The sequence below is a fragment of the Vespula pensylvanica genome, chromosome 1 (assembly GCF_014466175.1).
Source record: "Vespula pensylvanica isolate Volc-1 chromosome 1, ASM1446617v1, whole genome shotgun sequence".
NCBI lineage: Eukaryota > Metazoa > Arthropoda > Insecta > Hymenoptera > Vespidae > Vespula > Vespula pensylvanica.
In genome coordinates, this window is record NC_057685.1 from 7,949,932 (window position 1) to 7,961,529 (window position 11,598).

Sequence of the window (11,598 nt, forward strand, 5' to 3'; positions counted from 1 at the left end):
TTTACGACCTTTCTTTAGAAGGATACCTTACGTAAATAGATATCGACATTGTCGAAATCAATGAATGAAAGAAGAAACGTTAACTGTTTTTGTCAGCGTCTCATTGTATATCGTAAGTCGCTAAAGAAAGTTATACAGTGACAACATCGGTACATGACCGATTAGAAGGTCAAACGTGACATCGTTCTGTCTTCTTAGAAAGCAATTGGTTTAGAAAATTTTTTATGGTATCCAGATGAAACGTACAGATCGCCAGTAAAGTCGATTCTTGCAAAAAAGAAAGAAATGTCTATGTTCATTGAGACGTTTACGATTTATATTTAAATGAAATATTAACATCTCATTTTTTAACAGTATAAAAAACATAAATCGTGTCATAAAACAAGATTTTCCATTTGTTAGATCAATCACGATCTTTAGATGGTTAAAAGACAAAGTAATAAAAAAGTAAATTCGTTGATTCAAAAAATATTCTGATTTGACGATCACGAAGTACAAGTCTCTTTTCTTATTTCGTTTAATATTAGAACAAAATCTGTATGTACTTGCAATTAAAACAGCACAATACGTGGATGTATGGATACGAGTGCACTTTAGAGGTTCTCACGTAGAAGCTACTTATCATTAATAAATTTCTGATTTATGTTCGTGGAAGGTACATACATCATAGAAATATAGGTATATGAACACGAATACGTAGGAATACGCATTTGTATGTATCAAAACGACAAATTATACGGTTGCTAGACGCTTGTTTAACTTTTCCACGTACTCAAAATGTATTTTGTACGAGATTCGTAAATGAATGTAAATTATGAACGAGAACTCGAAGCAACCCTTTCACCACTGGAGCGTCGATCCAATTATGAAATTATATGTTTTAAACTTGAGGTTAACCTACGTAATGTGTCTCTTCTCTCTTTCTCTCTTTCTATCTATCTATCTATCTATCTATCTATCTATCTATCTATCTAGCATGATAATTGATAATTGAAAAGTTGTCACGATTTTCTACGAAATAAAACGATCGCTATTTTCGAACGTTAAAATCTTAGCTAAATCTTCTCCATAAATTCGCTACGATAAATTTATCTAACTATCGCGAAATAATAAAGCATAACGGAAATAATATCGCGTTTAAAGAATGCATTATAATCGCACTTCCCGTCTGCATAAAGAATAACGCGCGAGTGACTCTGAGATAGCATCGATAAAGCCATAAAACGTTGTACCCCTTACATACATATTTCTTTGTCACTTATCCCGTAACCACATTCGTAAGATCGTACGTACACTCGAATATAACATCATTTCTACAATAGACTTATGATTTATTATTCATATGATTATATTATTAGAAATTATTATTTAGATTAATTTGTTTATTATCTATACCTATTATTATGTTATCAAAAACTACAAAGAACTAATATGTGATTAAAAAATTTCTTACACGCTTTATCAACAGACACGAATCAATCTTTCCAGTAACGATGATAAAGTTGATTATTTAAAACCATTTAACTCGAGTAATACATAGAGAAATCGATCGAATATCATACATAAATCTAGGAAAGGGATTTAATTTGTCATTGCAAGATTTACATCGTTGAAATCTACGGAATGAAGCATATCTCTTTATGAAAGAGAAATAGACAGAGAGAGAGAGAGAGAGAGATATGTAAGCTGGTCGACAGTTATTACTCGAGTGCACATCTCGAACGATGGACTCTCGTAAGTTACCAGTCGGAGGATATTAACATAGCGGCTCTCTATATGCAGTAATCGTGCAAGTACAACAAACTGGCCTTTCAATAGGGAGAACTAATAGCAGAACTCGACGGAGTTTCGGCGACACGAGGCAGCACCTACCCTCAGGGAGTTTCTACGTACACAACGTTGGTGTCTCCATAATTCATGTACCTAGGAATCGAGTATAGAGGCGTCTCGCTCTCCGACCGAATCTCAACGTAAATAATATCTTTCAACGGGTACGACGAAGCCGACGTGGCGTACTCGTAAATCAACATCCGTGATACTGTCCTTGAACAGGAAGACCAACTACTATCAAAACCTTTCATACCAAGGAAGAGGAATATCGTCCATAAACAATTTCTAGAACAATCGATGCAATCGATGCCATTGTGATACTTCCTTATGAATTTATGTTCGGCTAGTTTTTTTTTCCATTTAATTCCATAGAAGATTTTTTTCAAAGGACTTGATTGTACTAACTTCGATTTGAATGGAGATACTAATTTAAAATCTATGATATTTTAAATGCTACGATCTGAAGTAATGCAATTTTGCATCACGAGTTGACCTGTTTAATAAACATAATATCGATACTTCAATATGTTAATTAAATGCATACATCGTTTATAAAAAAAAAATTAATGCTATTATGAAATGAAATGTGTTAATTGAATATGTGCTTTATAAAATAATATTTGATAAAATCGAATATGCTAATTAAATATGTGCTTTAGAAAATTTACAAATTAATATTTGCTTCAAAAGTTTTACGGATCGGTTAGATTGATTCTTCGAATTTTCTGTTTTTATTTTCTTTTTATACCTTTCCTTTTAGGTTGTTTATGGTCGCTGCAAAATTGGTGATCTTTGATGACCATATTACTTAATATTAACGTCAATGCCTTGATCTGTGATTTTGTTCTATTTCATTCGATTTATTTAAATATTTTTTTAAATCATTTAATTAATCTCATTTTACGAAGAGTTATTTAACAAAAATGAATTCATTAAAACGTAAACATGATTCAATAGATTTTTTATGCCTTTTATGTCATTAATCTCATTAAAATGTAACATTATATTTTCCGATAGAAATAAGTTAGCACGTTTATATAACCCTGACAGTTTATTTACCACCATCTCCATGCCGCTATGAATTTATGAAATCCCAACTGGGATTTATACCAAACGAATCGATCAAAATCGCGAGTATCGCGTTGACCGTACATGACAAGCGAAAAATGATAATGAGTGTGCGGTTATCCGAGAGATAAATGAAAATTTATGACAAAGTCACGGAGATTCAGATGGCAACCAACCCTGTTCCCGATTGTTGTTCATGTCTATTTTATGTCCGATGGAAATGGACAAACGATGAAATTTGTGGCCGCGCGTGCTCGAACCGGCAGTCAAACGAATCAGCAGATAGGCAGGAATTATTGCGTGACACCTATCGAATAGTTTACGCTCAAAGTTTCAACGCAGAATTTCGTTGACGGTAACAGGATACGTCGTTTGAAATGACTAAAGCAGAATCAAACAGATCGCGTTTTACCTAGCGATTGAGCGATTCTTCTCTTTGTTTCTCTCTCTTCCTCTACCTCTCTCTCTCTCTTTCTCTCTCTCTCTCTCTCTCTCTCTCTCTCTCTCTCTCTTCTTCTTTATATCTTTGTTGTTCAAACATTATCCTTGTTGCCTGACAAAAATCGTTTAAAAGAATGAATTAAAACGTGAAACACATTTCTGAATACCAGTCAATTTGAATTGTTCACTATTTTAAAATTGTGAGACAAAGAGACATAATCAAATTTTGTAGTAAACATTTGTTAAGTCGCTATTGTATTTTAATAAAAATCTGGAGACGATTTATACAATCATCCAGATCGACATTAATCAACCTACAAGCAGCGTTAAATTTTCAAGCCGCGATATATTAGTTGCTACATTACTCCAAAGCGGGGAATGTGATTAATTTATAAGAGATTTCGAGGAAGTTCTGTTAGAATGTTCTTTCGAGTTTACGGGAATACCGCAATAACATACGTATCTTTAAAATAATATACAGCAACTCTGGTCTACTAGATTCTTAAAAATTCTATATCATAAACGTTTGAGTAGTACTATCATTGCAAACAAATGTAATAGATCGCACGACAAAAAGGTTAGAAAAAGTTAATTTATATTATATAGCAATATATTTCATTCGGTCTACAAATTTCAAATCAATTGCTCTGACAAAAAAATTTGTTATTAATTGACATTATGTTCATGTGTTTCAAAGTTTGAAATATTTCGATCGTATATATATATATATATATATATGTAATTTGTTATGGATTGTTTAATCTTTGATATTTTCATCATTTTGATATCGAAAATCAGACCGAGTTAAAATTATTCGTAGATCTTCGTGACGTGCAACATGATTTTTGGTATAAATTTTAAGTCAATCCATCCAGTCATTTTGACGCTAGAGTGGATAGACACGTACACACATATACGTATACACACATCGATCGTATATTTCGAGTGTGGTATTGGATTTTCCCGACAAGTTCTTGCACACGAGTTTTAACGAGAAATTTACCCTGACAAGATTTACGTACGTGTGCTGTCTACATAGCACTCCGTTGCACTTCTCTTCTTTTAAAATCGTTTGCAAATTTGCATTCTAAATTTTAAGTAAAAAGAAAACTATTTATATAAAAACTTATGAAAGCATTATGTCGGAAAGAAATAATTCCATTTTCCAACGGGAGAGAAAAAGTACAAAAAGAAAAGAAATACAATTGAATAAAGATGTAAAAGAAATTTTTAAGAGTTAACGAATTAACTCTTCACAATAATTTAATCTCTTTTCGTTATAAAAAAATAAATAACTCATTTGCTTCTCATTTCTATTAAGAAGACATTACACTTTCCAATTTTTCTTCTTATGATTCATTAATTTATGTAAAGCTACTCTGTTCGTACATAACATTTTATTTTGAATGATAATCGTATATTTTTCTATTATATTCCAAGTTTCAATACAATGAATACGGTGAGCGTCACCGATGATCTGCAAAATCGATTTTTAAGATTTCTTTTGTGATATTTTGAAGACTACTTACAAGCATATTTTCTAATGCATGAATAATAAAGTCTACTGTAAAAGATATATATAATAAATTCTTTCTATATATCTACAAAAAGTTACCAAAGTTATTACATAAATATACAAAACCGATTGGACACTCAACATGTTTTAATTAATTATTTTTAATTATTATTATTGATTTAATTATTAATTTAATTAATATTATTAATTTAATTGAAAGATTTTTTCAAGTAATCAAATAACTTTCACATACATTCACATAATACATTTACTTTTTGAAAATCTCCATTTTCTTGATTAAAAGATTAAGTTTGAACAAGGAAAAAAGAAAAAAGAAAAAAGAAAAGTAAGTATTACGATATGTGAACATTACAGATTACAAGAATAAATTTCTTATCGGAACAAATTCCTTGTTAAAACATGCATGTCAAGGCTTGATGGATGATCTACGAGAAAAAGGAAAATGTACCTAGTTTAGAGCTCTCTTTCAAATACGCAAACGAAAACATTGAACAGTTTTCTGCTTGAAAGATATAAGTGTGAACCAGAAACAGGATTAAAGGGTCTAACGATTCCCAATCCTAGAGAGATTTCTACTAATGGGAATGCACGTGCGAGGATGCAATGTATGCGTGTAAGCACGCTATAAATGACAGTAGTTGCGATACGGGCGATATAATCGTGGAAACGAGAAAATTTGTGGTCGCCGTGCGATCGGCTCGAACGTCGAGTGGCTCATACATGTTCGACTGACAAAAATTCGCAACCGAGCCCGCATTGCCAACGATCGTCACCAAAATTTAGCACCCACGTCGACAAAGCACCCACCATTATACTCAACTTCAGTTTGATACGAAATTTTATTCGGAGTTTGGTATCTCTAAAATAGTGAATCAAAGTAATAAAAAAGCAAGAAGAAAATTAAGGAAGTTGATTTCATTGATTCAATTCAAATTCAAATTCAAAAAGACGACATTTTGTATATAATATATTTGTGACAATTATGTAATAAATGTTATCTCTGATAACTTTTATTATTTCTATATATTATTTATACTTTTGTTTTTTTTTTTTATTTATTTATTTTTAGTATAGTCCTCGGACAAGCGTGACGGACAATTAAGGTTTAAAAAATATTTTTCTACTTTTTAAATAATATATCAAGCATTCGTTTTATTCGTCAGATTATATGTGACTGTTTTATGATTCGAGATGTGAAATAAATTTTTGTCCGCTCGCTCTATCGTTCGTTATTTGGCAAAATGTAAAATTGTGCTTTAAATATCATCCGTGTATCGGAAGACTAAGAAACATTAGAAATTACGAAATAAAATTTTCTTCAGCAACGATATTTCGAACCTAGATCGCTGAATCCAAAAAGTACGCTACTATAGTGTCATTCGTATGCATAAAACACGGAACACAGAACACAGAACACAGAACACAGAACACAGAACATAGAATAAGGAATATGAAACACTACTATTATCATAAGAAAAAATAGAATACGGAACACGGAATACATATTTATTATAGTGATTATATTCTTATATTATTTATTACAATTATAGAATCACTCATTCGAAAAACAAATATGTTTCATATCTAATAAATAAGTACGTGTACGTATATATACGTATAAATTAAATTATTTTAAGAAAAAAAAAAAAAAGAAAGCAAAGAAAAAATAAAAATAAATATTTTATTATTCTATTAAGATCAATTATCTTATAGTAGATTGATTATTTCCCTAAAGACTTCTGACTAATGTATTTATATAAATCAACTGACATCTTTCAAAAATATTGGATGTCGCTTATTATCTTATTATAACCACTTATCTCAAAATATATACAGAAACATCTTACTGCAAGATATTTCCACAATGACTTCTGGCTAATTTATATCATTACGAAGATAAAAAAAAAATTTGTAAAAAAGAATTTCCTTATTCTTCTGTATTCTTCGAGCAGCTACATATATATATATATATATATATATATATATATATATATATATATATAAGCCAACAAACAAACAAAAATAAAAAAAAAAATAAAGAAAATAAGGAAAAAAACTAACGAACTGAAACGACCGATACGAATCGTAATTTGTTCTAAGGCTCGTTAATCCGTAAATGAGAGAAACCAGCGTATAACATCGTAGTCACGAACGTAATCGAGCGTTAAAAGTTTCGTAGGCGCCTCCGTGACGAGATAGAAACGAGCAGCAACGCGCGCAAAACGGTTCAATTTGTCCGACCTGATTCTCCTGCCCCTTCTTCTCGCGTTCGCGACGAAGCTATGCACAGCTTTCAAGCCAATTTCGAACTGGGAGAAGCGGACTAGCTAGACTGGCGCAAAGCGAGCACGACTATTGTTATTCAAATGATCAGGAGGAGATGGACAAGCACGAGCGACGATTTTCCGGCCGAAAATGCTAATAACCTGGACGCAACGTTGGACAAATATTTGACGACCAGGACTCTCGGATTAACGCGCCGTGTTAATGCCAATTTTCGATAATTCGATAATAACGTCGTATCGTTATTACACATTGCATTTAAATATCGTCCGGAAATTTTTAACGGCTATTTAACGATTTCATCCTTTTCTTCCTTTTCTTCTTTGTTTTTTCCTTTTCTTTTTTTTTTCTTTGTTTCTTTTGCTTTTTATATATATATAAATCGACAAATCCCATCGTTCTTAAAAAATCCCTCTCTTATTATTTTCTCACTTCACGATATTTAAACTTATATTTTCAGTTGTACCAACCGAGCTTTCCAAAATACTTTCTAAAGATACTTTTCCAACTTCGGAGCGACTCTTTAAGATTTCATGACTTTAAAAACTCTCAAGAATGGTCTTTTCATGATCGAATCAGCAAGACAATTCTCTATTTTTTTTCTTTTCATTTTTTTTTTTTCGAAGATAATTCCCTTTTTTCGATGTTCCTCTCTCTCTCTCTCTCTCTCTCTCTCTCTCTCTCTCTCTCTCTCTCTCTCTCTCTCTCTCTCTCTCTCTCTCTCCCTCTCTCTTAATTCCACTTCACTCATGAAAAAAGTTTTCTATTTCTTAACGAAAAGAAAGATCTTCTCGGTGAGGAAGAATTCTTGCTAAAGTAATAAATATTATAAAAGAAAGTTATCCCTTTGAAGCTTCAGAAATAACTATAACTTTTATTATATAAAAGGGAATAAAGATTGAAATAAATCGATAATCATATTATACAAAGAGTCCATGGTATCGAGTATCGCGTCAGTTTTATCTGACGAGTTTGTTACGTAAGCTTCGTCATTCAAGATTATTTAGGTACCGCGATATTAGAAAAAAAAATTGTAAAAATATATATATATATATATAATCGATACTGTTATCGCAACATTTATATCCAATTCATCATACAAGATTATTTAGGTACCGCGATATTCCAAAAAAGAAAATTGTAAAAATATATTTATAAACGATACTATTATCGTAACATTTATATCCAATTCATCGTTAACTTGATTTAAAATGTTACAAGAGATACAATGTAAGATCGTGATTAGAAAAACTTATCATTGACCTTAAGTCTACCATCCTTTCTCGTTCAGTTAATTTGTTATGATCCAATTGTCGAAGATTACGATGATGCGATAAAATGAGAAGAAATAGAAAGAGAGAAAGAGAAAGAGAGAGAAAGAAAGAAAGCAGGAAAATCACACAATCGAAACGTATGCTTCTACGATCGTAAGTTATCGGTTAGGTATCAAGCGTAACACCTTCCGTTGTTGCAATAATTTATCGAGGGTGTATCGGCGAGCACACAATGTACCAATTTGGTACATATAATGCTACTCCCGCGCGCTTGAGGTAGCAATAAATACGAGGAGAGTAGTAATAAATTATGGTGCAGGTAAAGGACGATTAGAAGACAGGCTATAAATTAACGCGGATATATACTGCAGCCTACGATGCGATGTCTTATATGTAGGTATATACTACGCTCGACAACTCGGAGAGTAAAATCTTCTTTCTTAATATTTATTTCTTTCAGTAAAATGGCCGATAAATAATCACTAATAATCGAACTTTCGATCCTTATCAAAAAATATCAAATTTAATACAATTTTATAATAGTTATATAAAAGTAATCAAATATATGCTAATTATATACTATAATTGTTAATAATCATGTTAGATAGCATAGTTATATGTGACTTTAAATAAATTATATATATATATATATATATATATATATATATTGAATGAAATTTCTTAAAATTCTAAAATCAATCCATCGACAAATGCTTGGTAAATCTACCGATAAATCTCTGATGTTGGTAAAAGCACGTTATTATCATACGAGATGAAACCCCTTGTTAACTGATCATGCAAACGAAATGCAACGTTATCGCCTACATTGCGGAGATAACTGCATCTAATATGCGTACATTCTTCTAGGTGGCAGCAACTAATGGATATGCGATCGTGAAAATTCGTATAAAACATGATAAGAATATTTGTTAAATAAATATGTGAAAATGCGAGAGTATCCTCGTTATTTTCTTTCAAACTGTCTATTATTTTTCTCTATGTATTATTATTTCATTAGATATACGCTTTATCAACAATAATCCATTTTATACAAAATAAATGCAAGTAATATATAAAAATGTTTATGAATAAATAAAACGCTCGATCACTTGAATGATATATGAAAAATATTTGTACTCGGAAAAAAAAAATTGTATCCTTCGAGCCGGATTTGAACCAGCGACCTATGGATGTCTCTTAAATTTAATACCAACTACAGTCCACCGCTCTACCAACTGAGCTATCGAAGGAGATACGAAGACGAGGAAATTTAACCAATATATGTCAAATTTGATCATTCTTATTAATTTATTATATTTTATATTTAACATGCAACGAAACTCCTATATAAAGAAAAATATAAAAATAACAAACTATCCTTTTATGTATACTTTGTAATCAGAATTTACCGAATAAATATTATTCGAAAGGAAAAACAAACATGATTTCTAAAGAATCAAAACCTTTTTCAGTCATCGTCCTTGAATATAAATGATAGTAAAAGTCACATTGAGCGTACTACGTGAGCGCGATCTCTCTATCGCGGTATTAAATACTTCCTTTGATTCCTAATAATTAAAAATTTCACGAGTCTTTTCTATAATATTTCACTACTATTCATCAAATCTTACTTATCTCATCTTTTAAATTTATATTCAACTATCGTATCGTATTACAACAAAATCCATATATTGTATCGCTTATTACATTACGAACTTAAAAAAAAAAAACAACAACAAAAATATTCTCGTCCTACTCTGACCATTATTATTTTAAAAGTAACAAACATGTAAAAATCCGTGTCACTTTCTCAAATAATATCAATAATTCAATTATATAGAGGATATTATATATATTGTCTACTTAGAAAAAAAATTATAAAAATAAATTCGAAGTACGGAGTTCAGCGAGTATCTATAGCGTTTCATCAAGGGAAGAATAGGTACGACGTTTTCTCGAACAGCTGATCGATTCGATAACTTGTCGACTTTAAACAAAGATAAATCGTCGAACTTAGAAACCACATTGATTCAAGAGAATACGATGGTACGAATTACGTGACAATTCGTCTCGGAGCAGTCTAAATTGTTATCTTAACTCGTGAAGATGTAAAAATGAAAGCAATAACCTAAAAAATACTCACCGGAGATGCAGGTTATTATAAAATGTCAATTAGCTTTAGCTCCAAGGCGCTGTTCGACGTCGAACTCGCGACGATCTTCAGATTGGACAGACATGAGTCAGTTCTTGATTACGTCACCTTTGTAAAATGATTCGTCGTAACTTGATGAAGCTTTGTTTACACGCACTGTTCATCGTTCTGAAAAAAGAAACACAACGTGTGACACGCACGAACGGAGACATCTACATATATACATTGACCTTATACCGACAGAGAACAATGTAGAAAAAGAGAAGGGCGCCATCAAGAGGTATGTTACCGACGCATATTTCGAAGTTAGCTGTAACGCGTAATTCCAAAACGACGGTTATAAACAAAACACTATCGAAGAAATATTATTCCTAAAATTCGTTTGAAAATTCTGTACGATAATACATTCATCTGTACGATAACATATTCGATATTATGCAAGCTAATCCTAAAACAACTTATCCTAAGGTTTTCCTTAAAATAATGTTATATAAATATAACAAATTATTCCTTGAAAAGTTGTTTCAAAAAGTTAAAGAAGCGCTCGTGATTAAATTCGTTGATGCTAACGATCTAACTGCGAATAAAAATCGATAAATCAAACGAAAACACGTCGCAAGTTGTGTTATTGATACTGATAATTTCAAAATATAAGCAATATTGTTGAATGAAATAGTATTATTGAATAATTTGGTTTTTGATTGTAGTATATTGATAAATTTAACCTCATAAAAATCGACCGCAGAACGAAACGAATTTGGAATGTATTAGAATTAAGATAAGTTATTATCATAGAAAATCATGTTAAGAAACAATGTATTAGATAAAGAATAGAAATAAAATATATACCAAAGCACAATATTACAAGTGCGCAGGCAAATTAACGGAGGACATATAATTCCATGCTACTCCGTTCGAGGACTCTCGAATACTACGGAATATTACCGAATTTTTGAGCAAGATCACTTCGCCCCCTAGCGGCACTTCAACTAACGACAATACCGCGAATTATT

General features: G+C 31.3%; 1 protein-coding gene and 1 non-coding gene across 2 annotated transcripts in view; both read right to left on the minus strand.

The window, feature by feature from the left end:
* LOC122631718 (prolyl 4-hydroxylase subunit alpha-2) overlaps positions 1–11,507 on the minus strand; it is a 286,954-nt gene extending 275,447 nt beyond the window's left edge. Inside the window, exons 1-2 of the mRNA XM_043817755.1 lie at positions 11,435–11,507; positions 10,577–10,753 (exon numbers count right to left, since the gene is read on the minus strand). The gene's annotated coding sequence lies outside the window, so the exon portion shown is untranslated. The remainder of the gene's footprint in view (positions 1–10,576; positions 10,754–11,434) is intronic.
* Trnay-gua lies at positions 9,590–9,683 on the minus strand. The gene is made up of 2 exons: positions 9,647–9,683; positions 9,590–9,625 (listed from the first exon to the last, which is right to left on the minus strand). It is a non-coding gene; the product is annotated as a tRNA-Tyr (tRNA).
* Positions 11,508–11,598: the final 91 nt, after the last annotated feature.